The following is a 22,009-nucleotide window of genomic DNA, read 5'->3' as shown; positions in this document are numbered from 1 at the left end:
TGGTATCAGAGCCTGCGTTAAATCCGTTATTTCATATATGAAAATTTAGAAGTTTTTCAATCAGGTTGAATAAATATTTATAGTTAGGTTAATTAACAAAACTGTTTTGATTAATTAGTTCTAAAGATAAATAAGTTTTAATTAATTGTTAATTAAAATAGATTATGCATATGTTCCTAATAATTTTGGTTGATAATCAATATAACAAAATCTATTAGTTTTATAGTTAGATTGATAAAATCAGTTTTATTTATTCTAAAGATAAAACGAAAAATCTATAATAGTTTTTTCTATTTTCTGAAAATCGTTTTAAAACCGTTTTAAAACTGATATATATATATATTTATAATTATATATTAAAAAAAAATGATAGCAGCTCGGGTCGCGCCTCACGGCGCGACCCGACTGCTGTCGCGCGGCAGCAACCGCGCGCGGCACCTGGCTTAGGGCTACTTCCAAACGGCAGCAGCCCAACCTCGGGCCCGACCCGAGACCCACTTAATTTTAAATCGTTTAAAATTAGTTTTAAATATATATATGTTTCAGAAATTAATAGTTTTCTGTTTTGATTATCGAATGAAAATTTATTTAAAAGTTTGTTTTACCTATTTGTAAATCAAAAGTATTAAATGAATTAAAATCAAAATAATTGGGACGTGCATAATTAAAGTTTTGTATAGTTGTATTAATCTAAAAGGTTAATATAGAAGATACGAAACTGTTAGAAGTAAAATTGGATGAAAGTTAATTTGATGAGTTAATGTGATTAACCTAAATATTACATAAAGTATTTATGTAATCAACCAATTAAATTTATTTAATTGAGTCTATGCATGTTTGGAGTTATGGACATATTTGGACCATCTTTTAGTCTTTTGGTATTTTTGAAATAGGGCCTGCGAGTCCTGCCTTTCTACTATCTATTGTAATTTCTCCTCTCATCTAATTCCCTTCAATTCAATTGAAGTTTTCTTTAGTAGAATAGAAATTAACATGGAATTTCAAGGCGCCATGGAGAAGACGAAGGACCTAAAGAGAAATATGTAATAGTTAGTATTTCTCTAGGTTTGGCCTTTTATTCCATCTCTGGCTCGACGGAATAATTTAGATAATATGTCCATAACACCAATGTATGTGTCTGATGTATGCTAAAGCAAATCAAGACTAAGTTAGATTATGAGACTTAAAATAAAATCCCTCATTAAAAGTTAAGTAAATAAGCAAGTTATTAAAATCGATTGCCCCTCCCTAATATTATAATTCAGCCGGCAGTACTGAGGGCCTTTGGGTTGTTGAGTAAACTCAAGCTCGGGGTCTTATGGTAACACCTGAATTATCGAAAATCATTTTTCATGAATATGGGGTATACTTAAATTAGATTATGATAATTGGATGAGTAAACTCATGTTTTCATAAACTAATGGGCAATACGGTTGGGATTAATATGAATAGCATATTAGTTACTAATGTGGTTAGTAACCCAATAACCTAGGAATCACATTAAAGATGTGATTGATTACATGAATCTACCTAACGAATGAGACTAGCTTGTTGAGTACACTCAAGGTGAAATCTCAGGAGTTAGGATCCTAGCTCACTAAAGGATTTGTGAAATTCTTCGAATTAATATGGAGGGCTATTAATTTGGCAAAATAGTGGGAGCAATCTAAAATAAACTAAAAGGCCTATAATTTTAGATTGATATACTTTAAAGCAAATGAATAACATACGTTTACTCTTTCTCACTCACAGGTTTAATTAATCACTCTTAAAATCATGACTAAAACCAATCTGCAAAACATTCTTACCGATAACAAATTGAACTGTTCAAACTTCACCGACTGGTTTCGTAACCTCAAAATCGTTTTGAAGTTCAATAAGATAGGGTATGTACTTGATACAACGATACCCCTTATCCCAGCTGATGATGCTCCCATCGAAGAAATTGATGCTTACCAGAAGCACAAAGCTGATGACGATCATGCAGATGCATCATACTTGCATCGATGACACCGGAATTACAAAGGCAGCATGAGGAAATGGATGCCTATTCCATCATCATGCACCTTAAGGAGCTGTTTGGGAAACAGACTAGGTGCGAACGCTATGAGATATCCAAGTTGCTATATCGTTGCAGGATGCAAGAGGGCACATCTGTGATGACACATTGTGTCAAGATGATTGGCTATGGATAACGAACTAAGCATATACTTAATTCTTCAATCCCTCCCAGAGAGTTATTCACAGTTCATCATGAACTACCAGATGAATGACTTGCAAACCTCTCTTGAAGAGCTTGCAAATATGCTCAAGTTAGTTGAGCCCAATATGAAGAAAGACAAGGCAATATCGGCTCTTGTCATAGAGGGATCAAAGAAGAGGAAGGGGAATTTTCCCAATCCTAAATATCCTAAGAAAGGCAAGGGAGCCATGCCCACTAGAGCTAAGGGAAAGGAAGTGAAGAAGCCCAAAGGAGAGTGCCACTTCTGTGGTAAAGACGGGCATTGGAGAAGGAACTGCAAGGAGTACCTAGCCTCCCTCAAGAAGGGAAAAGGCAGTGCTTCAACATATGGTATGTTTTATATTGAAATAAATACAGTTTCACAGTCTGAATCTTGGGTACTTGATACCGGATATGGATCTCATATTTGTACAAATATGCAGGAACTAAATCGGACTAGGGAACTGAAGAAAGGAAGCATAAATTTGCGAGTAGGAAATGGAGCAAGAGTTGCCGCCCTCGCAATTGGAGATTATGTTTTAAATTTGCCCTCTGGGCTTGTAATAGAATTAAGGAACTGTTTGTACGTTCCACAAATGTCTCGTAACATTATTTCTATTAGCCGTCTTGTTGACGACGGTTTTCATATTTCAATAAAAGACAAACATTGCGATTTCTATAGAGATAGGATTTTCTATTTTTCAGGAATATCACAAAATGGGATTTATGTGTTAGATGACAAAATTTCTGTTTTCGCAATTGATACCAAAAGACATAAGCTAGATAATTCAACTTACTTGTGGCATTGTCGTTTAGGCCACATAAACAAAAGACGCATGCTAAAGCTACATCAAGATGGGCTTATAGATCCAATTGATCTTGAATCATTGGAAACATGCGAAGCATGTTTAAAAGGTAAAATGACAAAGACACCCTTTAGCAATAAAGGTGAGCGTGTATCAGACACTCTAGGACTTATTCATTCAGATGTATGCGGTCCTATGTCAGTCCAAGCAAGAGGAGGATTCAGATACTTCATAACCTTCATAGACGACCATACCCGATATAGTTATATCTATTTGATGAAGCACAAGTCAGAAGCTTTTGAGAAATTCAAATGCTTCAAGAATGAAGTAGAAAATCAATAAGGAAAGAAAATAAAGACACTTCGATCCGATCGAGGTGGCGAATATCTTTCAGATGATTTTCTGAATTATCTAACTGAATGTTGGATATGCTCACAATGGACACCTCCCTATACACCACAACACAATGGTGTATCCGAGAGGAGGAACCGTACCTTACTAGATATGGTACGATCCATGATGAGCATATCATTACTTCCAAAGACCTTCTGGGGCTATGCCTTAGAAACCGCCCTCTTCACCCTAAATCGAGTACCAACCAAATCCGCTAATTCCACACCATATGAATTGTTCGTTGGTAGGAAACCCGTGTTCTCATTCATGAGAGTATGAGGTTGTTCAGCATTTGTCAAACGCATTGCGTCTGACAAACTAGATTCTAAATCTGATAAATGTTTCTTCATTGGATACCCTAAGGAAACTATGGGATATTACTTCTATCATCCAGATGATAAAAAAGTAATAGTATCCAAGCACGCAACCTTCTTAGAGAAAGAGTTTCTCGAAGACACAGAAAAGGGAAGCATGATTGAACTTGATGAAGTTCATGAACAAGAAACACCAACTGAAACAACAGAAGCGGTTGAGGAACCCGATGCAGCCCCATTAGATGAGGCTCAAGTGCCACCCCTTCTTAGATCACAAAGAGTTCGTGAACTCCCTATTAGATATGGTTTTCTAGTGGGAGATGATGATGAGGTTCCCGTGTTAGACGAGGAACCCGAAAACTACGAAGAGGCTCTTAACAGTCCAAATTCTAAAGCATGGCTCGAAGCCATGGATTCTGAAATGGATTCCATGTACACCAACCAAGTGTGGACTTTGGTTGATCCACCCGAAGGGATAAAACCCATTGGGTGCAGGTGGATCTTCAAAAAGAAGACTGACATGGATGGAAAGGTTAGCACCTACAAAGCTAGGTTAGTAGCGAAAGGATATCGTCAGAAGCAAGGAATTTATTATGACGAAACTTTCTCTCCTGTGGCTATGTCCAAATCAATCAGAATAATGCTTGCTATTGCCGTTCACTACGATTACGAGATTTGTCAAATGGATGTGAAAACAGCTTTCTTAAACGGAAACCTGCTTGAGGATGTATATATGATGCAACCTGAAGGTTTCATATCAAAGGATGCAAACAAGGTTTGCAAACTTCAGAGATCCATTTATGGACTCAAGCAAGCATCTAGAAGCTGGAACAAGCGTTTTGACGAAACCATAAAACAATTTGGTTTCGAACAAAATTGCGAAGAAGCTTGCATTTACAAGAAAGCAAGTGGGAGCTCTGTAGCATTTCTGATATTATATGTGGACGATATATTATTAATGGGAAATGACATAGCTCTGCTACAGTCGGTAAAAGTATGGTTATCTGGTAACTTCTCAATGAAAGACCTTGGTGAAGCAGCTTATATACTTGGTATAAAGATCTACATAGATAGATCAAGAAGACTGCTTGGTCTTTCACAGGCTACATACATCGAAAAGGTGCTAAAGCGGTTTAGCATGCTTGAATCGAAACGAGGTAACTTACCCATGATACATGGAGTAAAGTTAAACAATCATCAATGTCCTAAAACCGATGATGATAAGAAGCGCATGGCTGTAGTCCCGTACGCCAGCGCAATCGGTTCGATTATGTATGCTATGCTATGCACTAGACCTGACGTAGCGTTCGCATTAAGTATAACGAGTCGTTACCAAGGAAATCCGGGAGACGAGCACTGGATTGCCGTCAAAAACATTCTTAAGTACTTGAGAAGAACTAAAGATATGTTCCTAGTGTACGGAGAAGGGGATCTGAAAATAGAAGGATTTTCAGATGCAAGTCATCTCACAGATGAGAACGATTTTAAATCCCAATCAGGATACCTGTTTATCTTGAATGGGGGCACGGTCAGCTGGAAGAGTTCCAAGCAAGGAAGCGTAGCTTTCTCTACGTCCGAGTCAGAGTATATCGCTGCTGCGGAAGCAGCAAAGGAAGCGGTTTGGATTAGGAAGTTCATTACTGAACTTGGTGTGGTGCCTGACATTGTAAATCCCATTACACTGTACTGTGATAAAAATGGAGCCATTGCGCAAGCAAAGGAACCACAGTCTCATAATGCATCCAAGCATTACCTGAAGCGATACCACATTGTAAGAGAAATTGTGGCAAGAGGAGATGTGAGAATAGAAAGAGTACCTACAGAGGACAACGTTGCAGATCCATTGACAAAGCCCTTAACCCAGAAAGTACATGATCGTCATCTAACTTCTACTGGGATAAGTTATAGAAACAATTGGCTTTAGTCCAAGTGGGAGTATGTTTGGGTTTAGTGTCCTATAGACAATTGTTCTAGGATACAAACTTAATGTAAATGAAGTGTTCTTTATATCATTTGTTTTAATGAGATATATGTTTTATAACTATATAAAGGCAATCCCTTTTAAGAACTAAATAAAGTCTAATAAAAGGAAATCCGTAAGTTTGTTTAAAGTGGTTATAAAGTGTTCATACAAGCATGAAGTGAGACGAAACTTTATAATAAACTAATAAACTTAAAACCAACCCAAGTCAAGTAATATGTTCAGGATTGACATATCACTGTTGAGACTTGCATGTAACAATGTCTTTTGTCCCGACAGAAAGCTGATCTCACAAGCTTCATATATACAGATATCTGGACAGTTACATGGATCCGATGAAAAGAAGTTCATTAGGATTGGGGACCCGACTTGAGATATCAGGATGGGTAGATTCATCCTTGTCACCTGTTCATCTCATTGGTATTAATAGGTATAAATAATCATCAGACTCAAAGGAATGTTAATTGGTAATTCTGGATTACGGAATGTGACGCTTTGATCCTGTTGTAACACGATCCTTAACAGAGATGACTCTGGGGTGTGAACAGCAGACGTTGGGTATCACAGGAAGTAATTGCGGGATAGTTATACATTGGATTGAGCATTTATCACTCCCGATAAATGGGAGATATGTCCATGGATCGCTTGTGGAAGTCTTGACTCTAAATCCTTGCAAGGTGATAGCTTAAGATTGAAATGCAGATTTCTCTTAACCTATCTAATTGGAGTTGACTCGGCCTGTACAAGTAAAACGAACGTCTCGCTATATGTGACTTGACATTATCCATAGTCATAATATTCAGTTCAAGGACGTAGTTGATAAAGGATCGAATTATACTGTAACTAATACGGAAAGGTCAACGACAGAATCAACCTGTCTTCTTATAGCTATGGGGGAATGATTACGGACTTGCTAATCACATACTTTGTACATCATTCCGTTATGCAAAGATTAAATATAATTCTTTGAAAATTAATTTAATAGTTGCATACGGCTAGAAGTAATAAGAACCTAATGGGTCACACATAAGACTTGGAACCCAAAAGAGAGACAGATGTTAATTAATTGATGGAAGCCCAACTGAGCCCAATAGAGTCCAGTAACTATAGGGGGCGAAATTTATGTATTAGTACATAAATAATTAATTTGATTTTATCAATCCTAATTAGATTAGGATTATGAATTAAATTAATTAAAGGATAAATAAATTAGGAGTTTTAATTAGATTATATTACTCCTATTATTATCCAATAAGGTTATTATTATTATCTTTATATTTAGATATATTAATAGATAATAATTAAGAGCTCTATTCCGAATTAAATTCTTATTCAATAACCTAATTCTATCTAACTAAGGATTAGATACAAGAGATTATAAATACCCCTATATAGTGATTTTCAAGATCTACACTAAGCAATTTAAAAGAGAGAATTTCGACCCCCCTTGCTCGAGGACGAGATTTTCTACTGCTTCCTTCCGTTCAATTGATTTTCATCTCTTTCTCTTTATCCTTGATCTTGTGTTGATTAATTAGAGACAATCTACTTTGGTTGTTATAAACGGTTGATTCTAACTTGATATTCCATTGTTTTTGTTTTGTGCTTGGGAACTCGAAGTAAGAGTTGTGGGCACTTCGTTTGCAATGGTAGATAGAACTTCTGAAAGGTATTTCTTTTATCCCTCTTTATATGAAATAATGATTAACGGATCTTGGGTTAATGGAAATAGGTTAAAATTTTTATATTTCCGCTGCTATACGTTTGCCTATTTTCCTTCATTCGGTTGAGGTCTCACATGGTTTTCCCCTCCGGTATTGACGTGACGAAGTGATCTATAAATGATTTGACCATTTGGTTGAAATTATAGATGGATTCGGAAAGAATTTTTTCATACTAGAAGGTCGCGGATTCCTTCAGAAAAAGGTGGCAAAGCACCATATCTGTTATTGTGGTTGCCTTTATGACCCTTCCAAAGGTTTTGACATGCCTGATGGGATCTTCGGTGCCTCCTTACTAACCGAAGGTAGGAATCCGAGATCCCCTCGACATGGGCTGATATTGGATTTCCTTAGACAGAGGTGTACACGTCTCAGATAAGTCCGAATGTCCATCCCTTAAGTTGGGTTTACTTAACGCCTCCTTTCTAAGGAGCTCGAGTATATCCTTCTTGCTAAGTAATGAGTCATCCTTTGCCTTTAGCTTAGCTGACTCTGGATTTATGTCGATGACATGATCGTCTTGAGGGGGAACAACGCGTACTGCCACTGTGCTCTCTAGATCGGTCTCTATGCCTTTATTTAGGCTATTTTATTTTTTCATGGTGCTGAGGAGGATTCTCGATCGAGAATGTATTTTTATAGGGGAAGGGCTTCGGGAACGTGCCCTCGGGGTCTTAGTGGATTCCCTGCTAGATTCTGCTGCCTGAACATGTATATTTTGGAGATCCTCCTTTGCCTTTCGCAACTAATGCTTGAGGTCGACCATCTCTCGCTCATGAGTGGCCTTTGCATCATCCATCTCCCTTTGCATAGCCACTAAATTCTGGCTAAACCTTTGAGATATTTGCTCCGCCAAAAGCTGGTATTGGGGATCCCGTTGGGGTTGGCCCTCCGCCTCTTGATTAACTTCCTTTTCGTTATTTCGATGAATTTCTGATTGAACTCGACTGGATGCAGCAATCTTTGAATGATCTGATTTATCATTAAGAACTCAGATCCAAGCTCATCGCAATAATGATAACTGTGTATCTGATCTTGCCTACGTGTCCAAACCGCTTTTTCAATTCGTCATCGTATTAACCTGTAAAATGGAAACATAGGTCAATTGTTTGATTTAGATTGGATTGAAATGTATGAACGAGTTGTGAGATAATAGTTAACATACCGTATCGTGTGTCTGTACCTGTCTATATATAGGGTTTTTAGGTTCATTCTTTCACTAATTAGGAATCCTTATGAATTGAGGATATACGTGTCTCGTACGGAATCTATGTCCTGGGAGGAATCCTTTTTCATGTAGAATTCTCAAAGGTTCATTTGTTGGAGGAAACCGAAGCCTTTAAAGACGCCCTTAGGTAGGCTCCTTTGCACGTGATCTTTAATCTCAAAGGGGATGCTGTTTTACTTTATCCGTATGATGTCTATTGGGAGTGTCCTATAGACAATTGTTGTAGGATATAAACTATTTGTAAATGAATTGGTCATTATAATTTGTTTTATAAGATATAGTAAATTAAACTATATAAAGGCATTAATCTTTTATCAGAACCAATTAAGTCAAATAAAAGAAATCCCAAGTTTATTTAACTGATCATAAAGTGTTCATACAAGCATGAAGTGAGACTATACTTTATAATAAGTCAATAAACTTAAAATAAACCCAAGTCAAGTAATATGTTAAAGGGGTTGACATATTACTGTTGAGACTTACATGTAACAATGTTTTCTGTCGAGACAGAGAGCTGATCTCAAAAGCTTTACATATGAAGATATCTAGACAGTTACATGGATACGGTGAAGGAGTTCATTAGGATTGAGACCCGACTTGAGATAACAGTATGGATAAATTTATCATCCTGAGACTCAAACAATCATTAATTAGTGATTCTGGATTATGGAGTGTGCTGCTTTGATTCTGGGCGAGCACGATCCACTACAAGGGAGGCCCTAGGGTGTGTGTGAGCATGGTTGGGTATCACATAAAGTAATTGCATGATAGTTAATGTTAAATTGAGCATTCGTCATTCCTGATAAGTAGGAGATATATCCAAAAGGTCGCTTGTGATGAATTGACTGAAATCCTAGCAAGGTGATAGAGTTAAGAGTAGAAATGGAGATTTCACTTAACTTATCTTTCAGAGTTAATTCCACCTAGACAAGTATAATAGACTCTTCGTTATATGTAACATGACACGTTGCATGGTTATAAGAATTGTCTGAAGGATATAATTGATGAAGGATCGAATTATATTGGACCTAATACGGAAAGGTAAATGTCAGTATTCAACCTAGCTTCTTATCGCACTAGGGGAGTGTATAAGGTTCTGGTAGTAACAGCTCTCGAAGTCATTCCGTTATATATAAGTTGAACTAAATCAGGTTGAATTAATTCCAATAAATATATACGGCTAGCAGCGATAAGAACCTAATGGGTCGCACATGGGACTTGGAATCAGAGGACGGAATGGTAATTAAGAGAGTTATGGTTATAACTAAATTATCTGATTATGGGATAATATTAATTAGAAGGTTTAATATGATTATATCTCTAATTAATTAAATCTCTAACATAAATAAATATCTAATTAGGATTATATTATTATCTATTTATATTAAGATATAAATAAAAATAATGATTATTTTTATTTATTTATCTAATTAGGGAGGATTAGATTAGGTTTTTTCTTCTTCAATCTTCCAAAAGATTAACTCCCCTTTTATGGAGATGTCTTATTTTTCATACCATATTATCAAAATCTAATTAGTAATCCTATTCGGAAAGGATTCTAATTAATTAAATTAAATCTCTAACATAAATAAATATCTAATTAGAGTAGGATTATCATTATTTATTTATATTAAGATATAAAGATAATGATAATATCTATTTATTTATCTATTAGTAAACCTATTTGGAATACGATTCTGATTAAGTGATTAAACCTAATGTGATTAGGGTTAATATTTTGAAGACTATAAATAAGTCTCCATACCTATGAATTTCGGTCAGTGCATATTCAAGAGGCTAAGGATTTCTTCTGACTTCATGTCGTCTTAATTACTCTTTCGTTTACTCTCTCTTTGATCTCATGTCGATTCCTTTAGAGGCAATCAATTTAGATTGCTATTCATTGGTTGATTACTAACCGTTATCTTTAGAAAATGTACACTTGTTTAATCTCTCTTTATATGAAATGACGATTAACGGATCTTGTAAAAAGGGAAATAGATAAAATTTTATATTTTCGCTGCGCCTAGGCTTGTCTATTTTCCTTCAGTGGTATCAAAACGAGCGTTAAATCCGTTATTTCATATATGAAAATATTAAACGATTAAGACGAGATTAAGATGTTTCATGATTCGGTTAATTAACAAATTGCTTTGTAGAATTAAACGTTGATTAAAAGAATGTTTGTATATGTGATATACGTGTTTTGTGTATTAAGGGTTTAACTGTTTGAATTGTTAAAAGAGTTAATTAGATTAGCTTTTGAAATTTTGATTTTGTTATATGATTTAAACGAAACAGTTAGAATCGATTAATTATTGATATATATTTGAAAATATTATATATATATATATATATATATATATAAAATAGAATTAAAATATAAATTCCACTGTAAACCCTCATCGAGGTCTGTGGTTTGCCCTGACCTTGGGAGTGGGTAGACCTACCCTTACCTGAACTTTTTTATAAAAAGATAAATTAAAAAATAAATAAAAATAGATTTGGGTTGCGACTGCTCTTGCACAACTTATAATAAAAGTTAGGCGGTATGTTGCTGCCCCTTTGGCAGCAACACCACCCAACGTCACGGATGTGATCACGACGGGACGAACTCGGTTTTCGTCCCCGTCACGTTTATTTGGCGATTTTAAATTTTTCTAAATATTTTGGTTTTTAGAAAAACTAAAATTAATATATATAGAATTAATTGATTCACATGAATTTGATCGTTATCTATTTTAAATTGTATAGATTTAATTGAGCTCTCTAATTAAAAATATTTTGATACGGTTAATTAGACGAACTATTTCATTGATACAAAATTAAAATTTTGAAACAACGAATCAACTCATATTAGTTTTAAATTATAATTGTTATAAAAGGATATGGTAATTATGTGTGTTCTAATTTGATTTTACAAACCGTTTTTGTGCTTAATAATTATATTCGATATATTGGTTAAACACGTTAAACAGTTTTGGTAAAATAATTGAACACGATAATAATTTCTCGTCTTATAGGTTTTGTGTTTTTGAAATTGATTTTGCAAAGTTATTTGATGTTTAATTAATTGCATGTGATACAGTTGAATTAAACACGTTAAATAATTTTGGTAAAATAACTAAACACAAATAATTAATGTTTTGTATAGTTATATTTTGAGTGTCTAATTAAGTTTATATTTGATATATTTAATTAGAATAAAATATAAATGATACAAAATTAATTAAAGGTTAATTTGATAGCAAAGTTAATTAAAGGACTAAATTGATAATAAATTTAATTTAAGGGTTAATTTGATTAACTAAAATATTACATAAACCGTTTATGTAATCAACCAATTAAATTTATTTAATTGAGTCTTGACATATTTGGTGTTATGGACATTATTAGACCCCTCTATAATTGTTATGTTGTCTTTTGGTATTTTTGGAAAATAAGGCATGCGCGTCCTGCCTTATCTACTTTCTATTGTATTTCTCTTCTCACCTAAATCCCTTCAAATTAGTTGAAGTATTCTAAAGTATCATAGAAATCAATATTATTGTAAATCAAGACGCCAAGGAAAAGACGAAGGACCTGAAGGATGAATATGTAATAGTTAGTATTTACCCTATGGTGACGTTTTATTCCGTTTCTAGCTCGACGGAATAAATTTAGATAATATGTCCATAACCGCCAATGTTGAATGTATGGTCTGATGTATGCTAAAGCAAATCAAGACTAGGTTAGATTATGAGACTTAAAATAAAAATCCCTCACTAAATAAAATTTAAGTCAATAAATAAGTTATAAATCAGTTGCCTCCCTAATATTATAATTCAACCGGCAGTATCTAGGGGTCTTTGGGTTGTTGAGTAAACTCAAGCTCGGGACTTTATGGGTAACACCTGAATTATTGAATTTTTTTTTTCACGAATATACAAGGTTAATGACTTAAACTAGCCTAAAATAATTGGATGGGTAAACTCATGTTATTTGAAGCTAGTAGGCAAGATAGTTGGGATTAATATTAAAATGTATTAGTTACTAATGTGGTTAGTAACCCAACAATCTAGGAGTCACATAATTGATATGACAATTACATGATTGATTACACGAATCTACCTAACGAATGAAGCTAGCTTGTTGAGTAAACTCAAGGTGAAACTTCACTAGATAGGATCCTAGCCCACTAAAGAGATTGTGAAATTCTTCGAGTTAATATAGAGGGTTATTAATTTGATAAAAATAGTGGGAGCAATTTAAACAAACAAAAGTCATGTGTCTAAATTGTATTCTTAAAACAAATGAATAACATTCGTCACTCTATCTCACTCTCAAGTTAAAGTAAATACTCTAAATCATCATATCTAAAAATGGATATACACAATATTTTAACCGACAACAAATTGAATAGTACAAATTTCACCGACTATTTTGGCAACCTCAAAATTGTTTTGAAGTTTCGAAATGATTGGGTATGTATTAAGATACAGGATACCCACCGTCAGAATTGTTTTGAAGTTCGAAAATATTGGGTATGTATTAAGATACGTCGATACCCAATGTCCCTGTTAATGATGCTCCTGTGAGGAAGATTGATGTTTACCGGAAGCACAAATCAAATGATGAACGTAAAGGATGCATCATACTTGCAGCTATAGCACTAAGAGCTACAAAGGCAACATGAGAACATGGATGCATGTTCCATGGTTATGCACTTGAAGGAGGTGTTTGAGAAACAGACTCAAAAGTGAAAGCTATGAGATAGCGAAGTTGTTGTTTCGCTCCAAGATACAAGAAGGTTCTTCTGTTGTGGAACTTTCTGTCAAGATGATTGGTTATAGCACCAAGGTTTCTAGTATTGGATTTGTGATTGGTCATGAATTAAGTGTCGACTTAGTTCTACAGTCCCTCCCAGAGAGTTATTCATAAGTTCATAATGAACTGTTACATGAATACATCAGAGACCTCCCTAGAAGAGCTCTTGAATATGCTTAAGTCAGTTGAGTCCAATCTAACAAAAGAGAAAATGATATTTGCACTTGTTATTGAGGGATCTCACAGGAGAAAAAGGAAGTTTCCCAATTCTAAAAGATTCCAAGAAGAATAAGAGCATTAAGCCAAGTCAATAAAAGCAAGAAGCCGAAAGGGAATGCGACCAATATGGTAAAGAAGAATTGGAAGAGGAACTATAAGAAGTACTTAGACTCTCTCTAGAAAGGGTCAGGATGGTGCTTTTACATTTGGAACTAAATGATAGATGATACGAGTAAAATGGATAAGATTACGAGGCTAAAAGTTCATGGAAAAGAGCTTCAAAGATCTAGTTTTCAACCAAAATTGGGGGAAATAACCAGAAATGACAATTCAAGAAGAATTCCTCTCGAACATCTGGGATGAGGAACAGAACAACATAAACAACAGCAGAAAATAGGTCAAATTGGTGGGCTATGGATTAACATACGGGTCAGGCAAGACAAAGGAGAGATGAGAACGTGGACTACAAGGCGGCATCCATCTTGTGCCAAGTGGATGGTGTTGATTTCATTGTCCTTGTAATAGTGTTTTAGTACTTTTTTTACCCTTTGTTTTAGGCTTCATTTTGCTGCCTATGAATACATTATCATGTAGCTTAAGGTTGGCACCACCTCGTTTTTCAGCCACCTTTTTATTCTCTGCACTTTTATTTTTTCGGAAGGAATATTTCAGTAGAACAAGTTGTTCACTCATGAGAATGAGTGAGTAGTCACTTTTGCAGGCCTAGCCAGCCATAAACGGCGACTGTAAGTTTACTTTTCTCAATGAAGTATTTCCATCCATGAATGATTGTTCATAGTATGCTAAATGTGTAGATTAGGATCAAATCTATGTTTAAGTTATTGAGGATGACACGACGGTGCTCCGAAGTAACGGAACCTGCTATGTGGCTTATATCGTTGTGGACGGACACGAAAACAACCATATATTGAGGTTTCGTCTTATGAATGCTTTCTGAGGCTTAATGCTTACATATGTTTAACACAATGACACTTGGTTAATTTATATGTTTAGAATCTTTGGAAATGGGACACCGAACCTTAGTGAATCTAGAGAAAGAGACTCAAATCAGGAATATGGATATTGTTGAGCGATTTCTGCAAGTGCACGGTATACGCTTGTAGTAATAAAAGATATCGAACCCACATGGAACTCTTTTTAATAAAAACTTATTTAATTCAGATTTAATTCACTTCTTTTAGGTTTAACTAGAAAATCATTTATTTTTTTGGTTTGGATGGAAATAAATTGTTGTGACTTAGAATTCAATTTTGTCAATAGTGTGGATTACAATTACAGGAACTTAAGTCTAAGAATAAGAAGAATTCGAAACTCTCTTGCATAAAGCAAGAAAGCAACTTATAACTTTGATTAGATTATGAATATGTAATAATTTATCATTTAATGCAATTAACGGGCTTCAAACTGCAGACGATCTTTCTACGATCAGAACAGATCACTACCTTAATCAAATTGGTGTTTTATGTTTGACAAGCCGAGCTATCGATCATATCATCCATAAATCCTAATTCTTTTAAGTGTTCAACAAAGTTTCCATTGAAGTATATTTTATGTAAAGGTTTTATTGAAAACACAAGTTTATTATTTTGAAGAAAATTTGTTAGAACAGACTTTAAAATAACAACAGTAAACATAAATTGAATTGAAAAGATATATTATTAATGAACTATGAATCGTCACAAGTTAACAGAGAAGAAGAAACATGGATAGCATTTTAACTAATTTGAGTTCTGGGTTGTCAATCCTTTCCTCAAACTTCGTAGGTTTTTCAGACCTTGGGGCGCTTCAGCCGCTAGTCCTTCTCGCTGAATCCTTGAAATAGAGATCGTTGGATCCACTACAGAATGTAAACTTATCTTCGAACAATTCTCGAAATTAAACGAAATGAAAATGTGTTTGTATCTAAACTAATGAACAACTTGTGTACAACAAGTTTGCTTTTTACAGAAATGAAAAACTAAATCTAACTCTCTTCTGAATCAGAGTTTCTTTAACAAAATATCCAACTCTTCAACAACACTGAATTCTGAAATGAAACATCTATTTATAATTGCTAAAAGGTTTTGTTTGAAGTGTCGTGTCTGCTGGTGAAGAGTCGTTTCTATCGGGACGAACAGATGCGTTGTTTGGAATTATAACATGTGAAATCAGTGCTGTAACTTTGCTGTTTCTGCCGAGATTATTGGAATCTCGGTCGCGGCATGGGGTTGAGGGAGAATTTTGTACGAACGCACGTTTTGAAGTCTGAAACACACATGTCGCGACCGAGATATTGGGAATCTCGACCGCGATAGAGACTTTTGTCTCCGTTCCTTGATCGTTTCCCAACTCTTCGTTTCGGTCTTCTGAATTGTACGTGCCTTTTAGCTTGTAAATGTCATTTCTCTCTCGTTTTTGCTCCGTTTTTTATTTTACCAAATAATTAAGTACCTTGCACAATAGAAACAAATATAGACGAAAAAGTATTCTAAATAAATATAATTTAGCACGATTTCAATACGAAACTGATGTAATTATTGATGTTATTTTAGGTATATTTTGGGCTTATCAAATCTCCTACACTTAAGCTTTTGCTAGTCTCAAGCAAAATTTCATTGAATTTATTCTTTAATCAATCTCTTTATAAAAATAGAACATATATCCATGTATCCTTTTTTAAATTAGTTAAACCGAAAGATAAACTTTGCATGGTAAATTTATACGCAAAACATCAAACTAGCTAGTGTAAAAATGATATATCATTCGTCTTGTATTTCAATTTTTATATTGAAGTATTCGGGACGGTATAAGCTCGCATGTTTTTGAGTCTTTCGTCTCAAGACATTTCGAAGCACAAAATTTCCTTTCCCAAACCTAAACTATTATATAAATATGGATTTAATAAGGACTTAGGTTTAATTTATTTGTTAGTCATGCCCGTGATAAGGGTAGTCTTGTCCGTGACTTTATGTATTTTTATTAAATTGCTTTGTGTTTTTTTAAGAGGTTCCGACCATGCCATTGTGGACGCAATCGTTACTTTAAACTTAACACGTTTAATTTGATTTTATTTTAACGTTCCTTTCATACCTCGATTGTGATAAGGGTGGTCGCAATCGTGGCCAAAAGTACCGTTTACTTACTTTTTCTTCCATTTCATACCTCGATTGTGATATGGGTGGTCTCAATCATGGCCAAAAGTTAAGAATATGACTACTTAATTTAATTAATACTGGTTTATAAAACGTAAATTTTAAAATGGAAAAGAAAAATAGCACATTCATCCTATATTGACTTAAAATTCAACATGTATTATGGCTATAGTTTCCTTAAAAACTTCAATTGGTTTTAAAGTAAGACGAAATCAAAACCGAGCAAAAAGCTAAAGATGTTAGTTTGATTAATGCCTATAAACCTAATTAAAAATAGAAAATAAGATTTTTATTTAACATGTATTGCACGATACATATTTAAAATGTATTGCACGATATAAGTAATTACTTATATACATTCACTCGAGAAGTTTTTAATAAAATCGTTTCGGAGATTTGTAAAAATGGCAAACTTTATAAATTGCCCGTATAGAAATATTATTTCTAACGATAATGATAACCTAAAAATAATCATAAGTTAATATGTTAAAAATTTTGAAAAATTATTAAATATATCAAAAGTTTAAGTTAAAAACTTTATAAAATATTTTATGTTAATGAAAAGTCTAATTAATGAAATTTTTTAAGTTATGTGCATAACTTAATATAAATTTCAATTTTATTGTATACATAATATATACAACATTCATTCGCATTCAATCGCATCCAATCGTACCCGAAATAATAACGAATATGAAATACTTCCTCCCACACTTAAATTGGACCATGTCCTAATAGGTGCAAAAATTGATAAATCACAAAAATGAGATGCAAAACAAACATAAAAAATATAATATATAAAATATTGTACGAAAACATTCAACATAAAATTAAATATTGTACCAAACGTAATAATAAAAATATTGTACGGAACATAATAAAAACATGAGAATAGGAAAATGAGTTGAGAAAGAAAAGATAAATCCTATTCTTGCGAAGGTGAACCCGGTGGAGATGGTGTAGTGACGACTCCTTGACGTCGGAAGAATGAAAATAACCGGCGTCGGGTTGACGTGTGCTCTCGCCTCAAAGTATGGATATTAGTATCCACCGCGGTGATCCTGGAACTCATTTCTCTATTGTTGGCAACCACTTCATCTAACCTCAAATTCATTTGACGGTTATATTCATTAACTTGGGTCAAAACACGTTGCCAACCTACTTGCTCTTCAACATTAGGCTCTTCCTCCTCTTATGCTTGCTCATCAACATGCTCTTCCTCCTCATCCTCTTCATCTTCATCATCATCCTCTTGGGTACCTAAACCACAGGAACTCGAAGCTCCACCACCCGAGCTAGCAAATAGACGCTTAGTGCGCTCTTCATATGATGCAAAAGCGGGGGAGGGGGGTAGTTTAAGCACTAAATTGGCTCTTTGAAGTGCCGAAATGTCCAAGAGAGGCAATCCAACATGATGAGGTAGGTTTTGAAGATCAGATAATTCACCCCGTGCTCCTAAAATAATGCCGGTAATTAAATTACCCATAGGCACTTGCCTATTGCGGGAAACGACAGCTCGGTACAAATTATCAAATATCATGCCGATACTATCAATTATTAAATTCTTAAAAATTCAATCTAGCACAAACAAGTCACGACTTTGCACTTTTGAACTTTCAACTCTAGCAAATAGGGAAAAGGATAAACATTTGTGAAAGTAAAACACACAATTATCCTTAATCAATTTGCTCGATGTGTTTTTCGGATAAAAAACATCTAAGTCGGTCAAAAAGTTCCAAACCGTGTGTGCACTAAATGTCTTTGGGTTGTGATGAAAATTTTGTGTAGGAAAACTAAACCATTCTCCCATCTCCTCATATCCGACCTCAAATCTAACACCATTATTTCGAAAAGAATAATGCCATGCTTTTTATCATAACTCAAAGTGACCAAAAACTCCACAACTTGGGATTCAATATGCGGAAAACGCATACTAGCAAACTTTTTCCAACCAAGAACGTTTAAATACTCATCAATACGTTCGGTAAAAGAAAAAGCATTTACGTATCGAAGTCCAAAAACTGCATATCAGTGAACTCCATTCGTTGCCCCAAAAAGTGTAGATAGACGTCTGATAGCTCCCTATTTTATAGTGTTTTTAGGATTGTTTTAGATTGTTTTCATTTGATTCCGCTATCATTTTGTTAGTTTTCAGTTAAATTCAGCATTTTCTGTAATTTATGGCATTTTCGACATTTTCAGGGATTTTCAATACTATTTGAGCATTTCCGAGCCAGACCCGAGCCAATTGGAGCACTTTTGGACTATAAAGGACCTTTGGAGCACTTTTGGGATTCGTTAGAGACCATTAGAGCGTATTCCAGAAGCTAGGGACCTAAACAGACAAAAGCCGGAGAAAGCTGCCTCATTTGGGACCTATCTCGTCGAGACATTACCTGTCTCGTCGAGATAGGTCCTCGTCTCGTCGAGACACAGCCTGTCTCGACGAGACGAGGTGGTGCCAATGGTTCCCAAAGGGAACCATCAGGTGGCATCTCGATGAGACATCAGTTGTCTCGTCGAGACGCCCTGTCGTCTCATCGAGACACTTTTTGTCTCGACGAGACGAGATGTTGGGAAGCAATTTCCCAGCGTCTCCTTGCCTCTAGGACGCAATTTTTGTCCTGAAAAATACCCAAAATAACCCTGATAATGCTAGCACTATAAATAGAAGCTTACATCTTCTATATTAGGTCTCTCTTTTCCTTTTTCCTTCTCCTCTTCTCTCTTTCCTTTCCTTGTATCAGTTTTTCTTATTTTATTTTCTTCCATTGTAATTTGTTTAGCTTCTTGAAGATTGTTAGAGGAGAGTTCTCTACCCTTTTATAATCAGAATCAGACAAAACCGGGTTTTAGACTTCTAATTCCTTATTCTGTCTCTTACTTTTACTATTTCAAATTAATGATGATTTATGTTGATAATCTGTTCTTTAATTATATGGTTGGTTTATTTATGAACTAATCCCTATCCAATCTGGGATAGGGATGAGATTGATTGTGTAACTATGTATGATTAGAGATTTAGGTTTATGGAATTGTTTCCAATTGATTAGACTATGCATGCTTAATATCCTAGATTTACCAGGAATAGGATTATTGCTAGAATGAGATTCGATGATGATCAACTAACCTGACATTCATTATGTGGACCCTAATGCCTTGAACATGATAAATATAGGATTATAGATAGATAACACCTGACCAAGGAACTATCTAATCCGAACTAGTATAGTCTGACCTCGCTAGAGACCACCAGGAGTGCGGTCTAGTGGCTGGGCTACGACTTTAGCCTCAATCACCATAGAACCTAATGCTTTGCATGACCTAGGTTATATGCCTAATCAAGCCGTCAAGCGAATGCATGTGAATAGACTACATGAGACTGGCCATCTTCACGTCGTTAACTTGGTCATTACCGTCAATTATCGTTAGGATATAAACCTGAATCCCCGTAAGTCATACATGGAATCCAATCAAGGGAATCCCCATCTTAGATTGTTTCATCCATTAATTCGAATTCTCTTCTGTCAAACACTCTTATCTTTTATTTTAGTAATTTATTTACCTAATCACTCCACAAACTTATTTAACCTTCCGAACAATTACATTGGCTTCTTTAGGTCTACTAGTTGTGATAAATAGTCCTTGTGGTTCGATCTTGTGCTTAGCAATGTATTACTTATTGCGATAGGATACACTTGTCCTATTAACCGCTATATAATTTACGAGCATCAAGTTTTTGGCGCCGTTGTCGGGGACTATTTTTGGTTATAACTAGTTTACACTTTGTAAGAGGTTCATATAATTGTTTAATTTCTAAGAACCGAGGTTCTGGGAACCACTCATCATTGCATCTTGATTCTTAAGCTGAACTTGTTCTTACAGGACGTGAAAGGAGGAGACAATGGCTGAAGATTTGTCGATCATGGAGCTGTTGAAGGCAAAGCGGCCTACAAATACCTCTACATCCTCGATCCGACAATAACAGCAGCATCATTTGAGATCAGACCTGCAATGATCCAGATGATTCAGAACTCGAGACAGTTCGGTGGGGATTACTACGAAGATCCCAATTCACATCTTGATAAATTCATGGAATACTGCAGCACTTTCAAATGCAAAGATGTTACATCTGAACAGATTTTCCTAAAACTGTTTAGATTCTCTCTGAAAGAAGAAGCTGCAGAATGGCTACAATCAATCGAGCCAGGCTCTCTCACTGACTGGGACACTACAGTATTAACATTCCTAGTGAAGTACTTCCCTCCATCAAAGATTGCACAATTCAGAAGCGACATCACTTCATTTAGGCAGTCTGACAGTGAGAACTTGCATCTAGCCTGGGAGAGGTTCCAGAAATTGTTAAGGTGATGCCCCCACCATAACTATGAGCGGTACCAACTTGTTGATATGTTCTACTCAGGAATATCTCCTGTCAGCCGCACCTCTCTGGATGCAACAGCATGAGGAAATCTATTCAACAAGGCTGCAGTTCAAGCGTACAATCTGGTGAAAGAATTAGCTGAGTAGAGAAGCCAGATCCGAGAAGAGGCACAACAACCGAGGACATCCCCAGGATATCTTCAGAATCTAATCCTCAAATAGCAGCACTAACGGAGAAGGTAGATTTGCTGGTAGCTCACATAAAAGCACCAGAACCAGTAATGAGGTGTGAGTTTTGCAGCAGAGGGCACAAGAACGTGGAGTGCCGATGGCACTTGAACAGATGCACTATCTCAAGCAGTATGGGTCATACAACACACCTTGGCAGCAGGACAAATATCAAGGCTCAGATTCAGAGATTGAATTGGATAGAAGTATAAATGCCTTGAGGGAGATCTTGAGTGAAGGAAATAGGCAAACGTTTGGCAGCGGAAATATAAAATTTTTAACCTATTTCCTTTAGCCAAGATGCGTTTATCGTTATTTCATATAAAGAGGGATAGAAGGAAATACCTTTTGATGAACTATCTACTGTTGCAATCGAAGTTCCCTCAACTCTTAATCCGAGTTCACGAGCACAAAACAAAAACACAAATCAAACGTAGTTAGAACTCAACCGTATAATAGCAATCAAAGTAGATTGCCTCTAATTAATCAATACAAGATCAAGGAATAAAAGAAAGAGATGAAAAATCAATTGATCGGAAGTAAGTGGTGAAGAGTTG

General features: G+C 35.2%; 1 non-coding gene across 1 annotated transcript; it reads right to left on the bottom strand.

Annotated features, from left to right (window-relative positions):
• Positions 1 to 21,122: 21,122 nt before the first annotated feature.
• Positions 21,123 to 21,229, bottom strand: LOC136207741 (small nucleolar RNA R71). Its single transcript, XR_010676869.1, has one exon. It is a non-coding gene; the product is annotated as a small nucleolar RNA R71 (small nucleolar RNA).
• Between the last annotated feature and the right edge of the window lie 780 nt (positions 21,230 to 22,009).

The sequence above is a fragment of the Euphorbia lathyris genome, chromosome 9, assembly GCF_963576675.1.
Source record: "Euphorbia lathyris chromosome 9, ddEupLath1.1, whole genome shotgun sequence".
NCBI classification, from domain to species: Eukaryota; Viridiplantae; Streptophyta; class Magnoliopsida; order Malpighiales; family Euphorbiaceae; genus Euphorbia; species Euphorbia lathyris.
This window is presented reverse-complemented; position numbering and strand designations above follow the sequence as displayed.